Raw genomic sequence first — 10,638 nt, 5'->3', positions numbered from 1 at the left:
TGCTATTAATGTCCATATTCCAAGAGGTATATGTTGAATGAGATATGGTTATGTCATGCAGGGTGTTTGTAAGGGGGTGTTTGTATGTATGTCTGTTTAGGACATATGTAAAATCATAAATTTAATTTCATTCACTCACTTCAATTTATTGAATACTTGATCAGTTTTTATTTATTAATTAATTTAAATTATACTAAGTATTAATAACAATTTCTAAATAGACATAAAAAAATATTATATTTTAACACTCGTTCTCTTATTTCCAGGTTCAAAAGGTCAAATTTCAAATTTATTTTGGTTAACTGTTCAGTTTTGTAAAAATCGTACATCTTAACGAGAGAAAATAATGGATTGTCTATCCCTATATCCTAGGAACTATCCTAAAATTAATTTTTTTTTTTGACCATTTATTTTAATTAAAATTTCAGGCTATTATAATTATAATTCAGGCTTCAGTCCTGCTACGTATTAAAAAGTTAAAGACTGGTTGTTACGCGGCTTCAAATGAAATCATATTTTAGTATTATTAATTAGTAATATTTTTACGAGTAAGTGAGTTTAAATGCTGCGTGAAATGTTTTACTCTTCAGATTGATCACAAGATCACCAACCTTCACAGATACAGATTTAGGTAAGTGTTATTTATATATTTTTGTTATATGAAAATATGGTCAATATAATAATTTTAATATTGTAAGGGATTAATAACGCCCTAAAATATTAAATTATTAAAGCGCCACGATAGCCGGGCGGTTAAGAGACTAGACCCGCAATGTTAAGATGTATTGTTGGTTTAGTAGGTTCGATCCCCCGGTCTCTAGGCCTTGGATTTTATTTAATGGTTAATAAGAGAAATTTATTGAGAAAGTATGTTAGGCGGTTAAAAGACTAGACCCGCAATGCTAAGGTGTATTGTTGGTTTAGTGGGTTCCATTCCCGGTGTATTTAATGGTTAATATGAGAAATTTATAGTAAAGTACTGTTTGCTAGTTCACCTCCGACCATGACACCTAATTTGGTAGTTGGACGTAATTAAGCCCACCTGGAAAAAAATAGCCGTTAATTACTTTTTTTAATTTGACTTTGTGCATGAGCAAAGTCAATATGTGCACAAAGTAAAATTTTAACAATTTCCAATTACCCGTCCTCTGAACGTGCAAAAACAAATTTCAAACAGAATTTCCAGGTCAGAAATAATCACAATCCAGCTCCAAAATGTGGGTGCCAGTGCATCCACCCTTCCTTACCCATCAGAGTAAACTGTAAATTAGAGATTGAATTGCAGTTTATTTTCAATGCAATTTATGCACATTGTCTTTTTCACCTAATGAGGATTCATTAGGATTATTTATTAATTTTTTTGTGCGTGCAATTTTTGTTTGTCTGTTTGTCTGTTCACCCTCCTATAAATTTATATTGATTGATTTTCAAGAATTATCGCAGCATTAATGGCTTATCCGCTCTTGCTAAAGCCTCATACCACGAGAATTCTGCCCAAAATCCGCATACCACGAGATGGTTTTTCTCTTATCAACTGTCGAGACTCCAGTCCATCCAGTCATCTTTCATCCTCCATACGCCTCACATGACTGTACTATTGTAGAGGCGTTGGCTTTATTTTCTTGTCCATATTCTTTTTTGAATGTCTCTTCTTAGCTCTTGAATATTTGACTTTTGACATATTTGACTCCTTACAGTTTGGTAATTCTGCAACTTAGTGGCAGGTCATTATCTCTTAACTAGATCTTTTGTCTTCTACTAAGGGTACATAATATATCCCTTGGCAACTTGGTCTCCATCTATCTTTTTACAATTGCCTCTTTTCTGAGTTCGCTTTGCTTTCAATGCTGCCCACATAGCTTCTCTGACTTTGCAAACCCATTGATCTATTTCCTCTTGACAAGCTAGAGGTCAGACACTAAGCATGACAATGGCGACTTCCTTCTAGTTACTTTTCTTCCTTTCATTATTTAGAAAAAGAAATCTGAATGAAATTACTCTTCTAATGCCTTTTTAGTTGGATAAAAAGCCCCAATAAAGAATCATCTTAAGTAAAAGAAAAGAAGAAAGCTAAGAATTTTAAAGAAAAATTGCTGAGCAATGTGATGTTAAGGACTTAAAGGCAAGAAAATTGTTTTATCATATGAAAATACTTGGTCTCCTATTTCCCTTTTCTTTACGTGGCTAAAAACTTCTTTTTAGCCAGAGTAAAAAGTGGGGGAAAAAAAAACCAGTTGGAGTGCAAGCAACTAAGTAAGCAAGAACAAGATAGGAAGCCTGCGGAAGTGGGTGGGCAGAGAAAGAAAATAATGGGTCTTAAGGAGTAAGAAATTGGAAAGATTATTTTGTGTTCCATTTTACTTTAATTTTTCCTTCCTTTTTAAGTGAGAGAGTCTTTTATTTTCGCTCTCTTTCTTTGGTTCCATATTTTCAGCAGGCTCTTCTTTGTCACTTACTCGTAGGTGAAAGATCAGGTTTTCTCTCACTTCTCCCACTCACAAAGACCTAAGGTCCTCTCTATCGACTGGTGATTGGGGTATCCACATGCCGTTTGCCATTAGTTTCTTATCTTTCACTAAATGCTATCCAAATTAGCAGAAGATACATTCATTCTTTTTCAGCAAACTCTATCTATCTAACTATGGCGCCTAAAGGAACTGGGCCTCATCCACAAGCTTCCTCTTCCAGACACTTCATTCTCTAACCGTGTAAACAACACCGTTTGAGGTGAAGTACCATCTTGAAGATTGTCCTGTCAAGCTCTTATAAACCCATGATTCCCTTGTCAGAAATCAAAACTGTATCCTCGAATCTAAAAAAAAATGTATCGTAACTTTGACCAATAATAAATTTCACTACAGGTTTAGACATGTGAATTTCGTATATTCCTGGCAGTAATTTAATATAATTTTCAAACAGTGAAAGGAAACATTTTTTTTTAAATTTATATTCATTTTATTATTAGACATGTTTATCTTTATTATTTAAATCATGACTCATTGTTTCAATGAAGTAATAAAAGTGGAAATAATAAAATTTAGCCTCATATTATAAACATAAATTTTATATTGTTTAAAAATTTATAATTCGATTTAAAACGATGTTGTTTTTGTTTTTATAGCACCAATACTACAACAACAATATTAAAAAGAAAAAAAATATTTTAATGAGTCATCTACAACAAGGCGACTAGCTGCTATCTTAATATAAAGTATGCTGTCACGACAGGTTATCTCGTTGGGGGAAGTAGCGTACCTGCGAGTATCCCCAGTCTAACAACACGAACAACATTTGCACTGACACCAAGAACATTCACAAAATACTCATAAGGCTTGCAGAGGTAGTGGATGGATGCGCTGGAACTATTTTGGGTTTAGCAGAGAAGTAACTGCGATGGTACTGCTAGTATTCTCGTTTCCCTTACTGAACTCGGACGCTGGACACCTTCAGAAATATTTGCCCTTAAAAGAGTTGCTTAGTATTGAAGATGAATAGTTGTTTAATATTGTGCATCTGTTGCACTAGGCTAGCATTGTATGGTCTGTGAAAATGGGTAAGCTATAGAAGCAGTTTCTGGAACATTTTTCGGACAGTCAAGCGGCACTGAAGGTTCTCTTTTCCTTCAGAACTACCTCTTCCCTGGTCTGGGAGTGTGTAAAAAGGCTTTAGATCAACTGGCTCGGCACAATAAAGTCAGACTTGAGTGGGTGCCGGACCATGTGGGGATTGAGGGGAATGAAATAGCTCCCCTCAATCTTTCCAATTTCTTACTCCTTAAGACCCATTATTTTCTTTCTCTGCCCACCCACTTCCGTAGGCTTCCTATCTTGTTCTTGCTTACTTAGTTGCTTGCACTCTTAGTACTTCAGCTGTTTTATTTTTTTTTCCACTTTTTACTCTGGCTAATATTCCCCAGGAAAGGAGCCGTTCATTGGCCCGGAACCAGTCCTGGGGTGCAGTTCGTGAGGCTCTCAGAGATTGGAACGGGAGACAACATGAAAAGAAACTGGGTGATGCTTCCTGGGGTCAAACACAGCAAGAAGGTTATGCCCTTGCTGTGCAAACAAAGAACCAAAGTAACTCTTCTAGGTTTGGGCAGGAATCAGATCACTCTGATTACAGGCCTATTCACAAGGCACGGAAGGTTCAGGAAGCACCTGCACAAGGTAGGGTTTATTAGCTCGGAACCGTTATGTGCAGATAGTGCCAGGAAGAGGAGGAAACGGCCTCTGACCTGTTATTCGAATGTTTTGCACTCGAGAGACTGCGCTACGAAATCTTTAGTACCTTGAGACCAGGGGAGATGGTAGCGCAGAAGGAAGTGGTAGGGAAAGCCCTCTACCTTCTTAGAAGGGGAGGTTTCACCTACTAGACTTAAGGGAAGGCACAATAAGCCTCTTGGTGGCTGCAGTGCCGTGGGGCGTGGGTCTCGTCCCGCCGAGTAAAATCTAATCTAATCTCTTCTGGAACATAGAAGCAGTTTCTAGATCATAGAAGCAGTTTTTGGAATTTTCTAGCAGTAGAGATTGAAGAGTTAGGGATTTCTGAAACGCAGCTTGGACAAGACCAGCGAGTATCTGTCGTTTGGTGCTGTATTTACAGTTAAGTCTTACCAGGAATGTTCATAAAGAAAGGATTCTATAATAGATAGAGTAAAGATAGAGTCTGGTGGGTTTATGATTCTAAGTTTTTTTAAAATAGTCCAGAGTACACAGCGTTGAAGAGGTCCCAGTGTCGAAGGCGGAAGTTGACATCTAGGAAATAGCTACCATTCTGTACACCAAGTTGTGTAATTGGTGCTCTGTAAATCGTTTGTAAGGTTGTTTTAAATGGCCACAGAGTTCTGGCCTAAATTCTAATTGGTATGCTGTTATTAGTGTTCGATTCAGTAAAGTGTTTTTTAAAAGTCATTTTATAGGTTATTCATTTCTTTGACAGAGAGTTTAAGGTCCGTAGCTATTCGAATCAGTTTTCAGTTTTGGAATACGAATACTATTGCAAGCAAACTCGACCTCATCAACAACCAACAAAAGTAGTCAAATTAACTATCCTCTTTTTAATATACAGGGCGATCCATTTAAAACGCACCAATCGCTAATAACCTTTTTAGGAAAGCGGAATTTCGAAAAAACCCACGAAGTAAACTATGTTTTTCTTTTTTTTTGGTCTAGTTTTCAAATTTTCCACCCATAGGTCAAGAAGTCTTGCATACTGGGTGCATTAAAATGATGTGATGATTGCTTTTATTTGTTGATAAAACAAATTTATCCTGATTCACCCACAACCATTACATGACACTACATGTTTTAAAATCTTCAATTATTATTATTATTATTATTTTATTTTTTAATTAAGGCGCGTCAACATCTAAGGTTATTGGCGCCCGGAGCTTTTTTCAGTGCACTGCCAGCCTCCGGACAGTGTTCTCTCGTTACAGACAACACTGTCCATCACCGGACAGTGAGCTGTAAGAAGCTCCTAGGAAGAGAAAATCTAAGGGACAGCAGCTGGATACGAAACCCGGGACCTCCGCGTGGGAGTCCAGTACGCTAACCGCATAGCTAATCCCTTCCCTATCCTCAATTATTATTATTTTTTAACATTGTTTTTGCAGTCAGAGAACCTCCCCAAAACCGGTGTATTTCTGGTGGAAAATTAATATTGAAAACCCGTTCCAAAATAAGATAAAATTGTAACTTTGATTTTAAATTTCTCAACTAATATTAGGGATATCGAAACGGGGTCAACGTCATTTTTCACAGTTTTTTATATGTAGTTTTCATAATCATTGCCAAAAACCAGTGGTCCTTATGAAAGCTCGATCAGGTTTTTGCCCATAACTCCGCTAAAAATAAAGGTACAGCATTGGGGGTAGCAAATTTAAAAACTAGGCCCAAGAAAACATATACATACGAGGGTCGTTTGAAAAGTCCGTGCAAAAATAAAAACTACTTAATTTTTTGGGGTAAACCTTTTTTATTTTTCAACATAGTCTCCTTTTAGGCTTATACACTTCGTCTAACGCTGCTCTAGTTTGTTGATCCCTTCCGAATAATAGGATTTGTCCAAGTCTGAAAAATAGCCATTCGTTTCTGCAATCACCTCCTCGTTTGAATAAAATCTTTTTCCCGCCAGCCATTTCTTCATATTGGGGAACAAATAGTAGTCCGAGGGAGCCAAGTCTGGAGAATAGGGGGGATGTGAAACGAGTTGGAACCCTATTTCCATTAATTTTGCGACCACAACTGAGTTTTAATTGTGAGCTGGTGCGTTGTCGTGATGGAAAAGGACTTTTTTGTGGGCCAATCGTGGGCGTTTTTCTTGCAGCTCGGTTTTCAAACGGTCCAATAACGATGAATAATATGCACCTGTAATAGTTTTACCTTTTTCCAGATAGTCGAATCCCAAAAGACAGTCGCCATAATCTTTCCGGCCGAAGGAACGGTCTTCGCCATTTTCCTCGATTCAAACGAATGCCAAACACAAAGAAATAGACCGATCTGGCTGAAACTTGGTGTGTGTTCTTCCAAGAGATGCTACTAACTAAACATAACCTCGAGTGGTGCTATCTCTCTGACTTTGCACGGACTTTTCAAACGACCCTCGTAGTTTACTTCGTGGGTTTTTTGTTTTTTCGGAATTCCGCTTTTCTAACCAGTGAGTGGTCCTTATGGAACCCCAAATCAGGTTTTTGGCCATAACTCCGCCAAAAATAAAGGTAAAGCATTGGGGGTAGCAAATCTGAAAACTAGACCCAAAAAAACATATAGTTTACTTCGTGGGTTTTTTGTTGTTTCGGAATTCCGCTTTCCTAAAAAGTTATTAGCGATTGGTGCTTTTTAAATGGATCGCCCTGTATATTAAAAAGAGGATAGTTAGTTTGACTACTTTTGTTGGTTGTTGATGAGGTCGAGTTTGCTTGCAATAGTATTCGTATTCCAAAACTGAAAACTGATTCGATTAGCTACCGACCTTAAACTCTCTCTCAAAGAAATGAATAACCTATAAAATGACTTTTAAAAAACACTTTACTGAATCGAACACTAATAACAGCATACCAATTAGAATTTAGGCCAGAACTCTGTGGCCATTTAAAACAACCTTACAAACGATTTACAGAGCACCAATTACACAACTTGGTGTACAGAATGGTAGCTATTTCCTAGATGTCAACTTCCGCCTTCGACAATGGGACCTCTTCGACGCTGTGTACTCTGGACTATTTTAAAAAAACTTAGAATCATAAACCCACCAGACTCTATCTTTACTCTATCTATTATAGAATCCTTTCTTTATGAACATTCCTGGTAAGACTTAACTGTAAATACAGCACCAACGACAGATACTCGCTGGTCTTGTCCAATAAAAATTAACGATATAGTTTGCCAATTATTTTTATTGATTGAACAATAAAACTTCGCAGAAAAAAAAAAAAATGAATTAATAGAAAAATTTAAAATATTAATGCAACAGGTAATTAAATATTAAATTATTATAATTTTAATTATCAACTTGTAATAAAATAATCATAAAATAATATTTATTTCATTATTAGAGCAATTAATCGCTTTATAAATGAGAATTACTTCAATAGTTGGTTAGTTGAAAGTATCTTAGAAATTGGATAATTTGTATTTATCGTTTTTTGTTGTGTGCGTTTTTCTTGAAGTTTTAATTAATAGAATAGAACTTACTGAGGAAAGATAGAAAAAATATGAAGGTAATCATTCTACTGTACATCATCCTATCAGTGAAAACATCAATCACAAAAGCATATAATTATGATGATAATAGCGAACATCAGCTTAATAAGAGACAGGTGGGCAATGAGATTAGTTTATCAGATTTGAAAACTATGTCAACAAAAACTTTTGATAAATTATTAAGTTTACATTTAGAGGATAATAAAAAAAATGTTAGCGATGAAGTGAAAACCAATGCTACAATATTTCTAAATAATTATTTAAAAGAAGGTATTGATCAAATATTAAAAAAAATGAATTCAAAGAATTATGTAAAACAAGATAGGGTATCATTGAAACCAATAAATATATCAAAATATGGCATATCATTTTCCTTAAATAATGGTACAAGTGGAAATTTTAGCACATTAATGAGAACGAGTATGATTGATTATTTTGCAAATAACAGTCATCTATTTATTAATTTCCCATTCAAATTTAATCATTTATACGTATCATTTAATGATTCAATTGGGAAATTAATTTTCTGGACATTTAAAGGTGTTGTTAAAGCAAATATTTTTACAGAATTTCGTATTACTATGAACTTTGATAGGAAAAATTTATGTTTAATGAAAATTACAGATGTAAAACCCAAAAATGATGGTGATTTAGAATTTAAATGGAGAACTACCCCAAATGGAAAAACAAATTTGATTATTGGAAACATTTTAAAACTATTTAAGAAACCTATTTTACAATCAGTTAAACAAATTATTAAAAATGTATTAACTGTTGATTTCAATGAGCTTCTAGTGAAGTCAAGTAATGAATTTTGTTTAAAGAAGTAAAAATTAATCGTTAAATCAAATAAAAATATAAATATTAAAGTATTTAAACTTTGTATTTAAACTTCTATATTCAGCAATTAGAAATTTTGTAAAAAGAAAAATAAGTGATATTCATCAAAAGTTTTGGAAATATAAAAATGTAGTTGTAACAAAATTATAGCATTGCTAAGCCATATATAATAATTTGTAGTAAGTAAATGATCGAATCTTTTCACCTTTACTGTTATTCACTGATGCGATACTGATACTGATTCACTGATGCGATACTGATTCACTGATGCTATACTGTTACTGATTCACTGATGCGATACTGATACTGATTCACTGATGCGATATTGTTACTGATTCACTGATGCGATACTGATACTGATTCATTGTTGCGTAACTCTGCACAGTTTTTTTGATTTTTCTCGTATTTTTCTGTACGCGTCCTGTTATAAGGACGCGTACATTTTGGGGGTATGTAAGAGTTACACTTTTGAAGATCAGTTTTGGGTAACAGCCCTTTTTTAAAAACTATTGTGACCTAGCGCCAGGCAAGTCCCTGTATCGCTCTTTCTAGTCCCCCGATAATCCACTTTTCTGTAAGAGTGCTAAGGGGATGGAATGTCTCATACACCAGGTTACTTACTAGTAATAGGCTACTTACTTTCGATAAAAAAGAAATGCAGTTTCTTTCGTCTCACTTCACAGAATCCGCATAGCTGTTATGGCGTTCCAGACCAAGATGCCTTCAGTTGTCCTTAAATATCCATGTGTTCAGGTATTTTTACTTTGTTTTATCCAGGCAGATTTTTGCCTAACTCAATCATGGAAGCCCAGCATCTCTCTCTTTAATCTTTAACCCATCATTCACACCGCAAAAAGTTTCAAGGCCACAGCAAATCAAACTAGACTATACTTTTTATTGATTATTCTTCAAAATAAATAAATAAAATATACGTAGATGGTGGTAATTTTTAGCATCTAGGGAATAACTTATCAGTGGAATAAACGTAACAACAGTTAATCATTCAATCTTTTAATGTGGACTTCATAAAAATTTACAAAATAAAAAACGTGAGAAAAGAATCAGAATCATGAAAAATTTTCGATTCAGTGTTTTCTCTGGAATGTCCATTTTGTTGTAAGAATACATTTTCTTTTAATAGAAATAGAATTACTAGTTTTGAACTGTAAAATATTTTTTTTTTGCGTTTATTTTTCCTACAATCAGTGCGTTGACGCTATAAGTAACAGTGATAACAGTACTGTGAATTACAGAGGTATAAGAGTGGAGAAGTTACCCAATGTTAACATTCCAAAACATTAGGCTACGAGTATTAATCGCTCTCTTCACTTGAGAGGAGATCACGAGGCCAAACTTCTCTTAAGGCGTCTTGTCGGGTTGTCAGGAAGAGTTTTAGAAGAATGATTTTTAGGTAGAGGATTTATATGAGAGATTGCAGGTAGTAGTTTTCAGCAACTTGAGCGATAAAAGGAATGTTAAGGTCAAAGTGTGTATAGTCCAGGTTGGGAGACATAAAATGGAGCGTTTCGAAGTATTTTAGTTTTTTGAGATTGAATCCTTTGGAGATTGGAGCGATTGGTTGAACCCCACAGCTCTATTCCATACGCCCAGATAGGTTTCAAAATAGAAGTATAAATTAGTCTTTTGTTGTCCGGGGAGAGTTTTGATCTCTCGTCTAAGAGTCTTTTTAAGTAGTCGCTAGCGTTAGTTCAGTTTTGTTCTTTTAAGTCTATTGTGTGGGTTCCAAGAAAGTCTTCGGTCCTAAGTAAAGCCCAAGGTAGCGGACAACGTTCACTACTGGTAACTGTAAAAGATGAAATCTTATTAGTGTAAACCACTCCGTATTGATTTTGAAAATATTGTAGGGAAAAAAAATCAGGACTTAAATACGAGCTACCTTCAGTGCTAAGCTAGTGCGGGCGGACAAGGAGGCGAAACTAAGAATACGATCAAGTACAGCATCGTAAAACTAAGTTTAGGTTAAAAGTTTTTTTTTGCTCTCCAAAGAAGAAGGAAGGTTGCAGGAGGTTATATTGAAAGTATAAAAGTAACTGGAGAACCAGCGGACGACACCCTTCAGGAACTTCTTGTACAC

This window comes from Rhodnius prolixus, unplaced genomic scaffold, assembly GCF_049639745.1.
Source record: "Rhodnius prolixus isolate KJV_2025 unplaced genomic scaffold, Rpr scaffold_2, whole genome shotgun sequence".
In the NCBI taxonomy this organism is placed as follows: domain Eukaryota; kingdom Metazoa; phylum Arthropoda; class Insecta; order Hemiptera; family Reduviidae; genus Rhodnius; species Rhodnius prolixus.
This window is presented reverse-complemented; position numbering follows the sequence as displayed.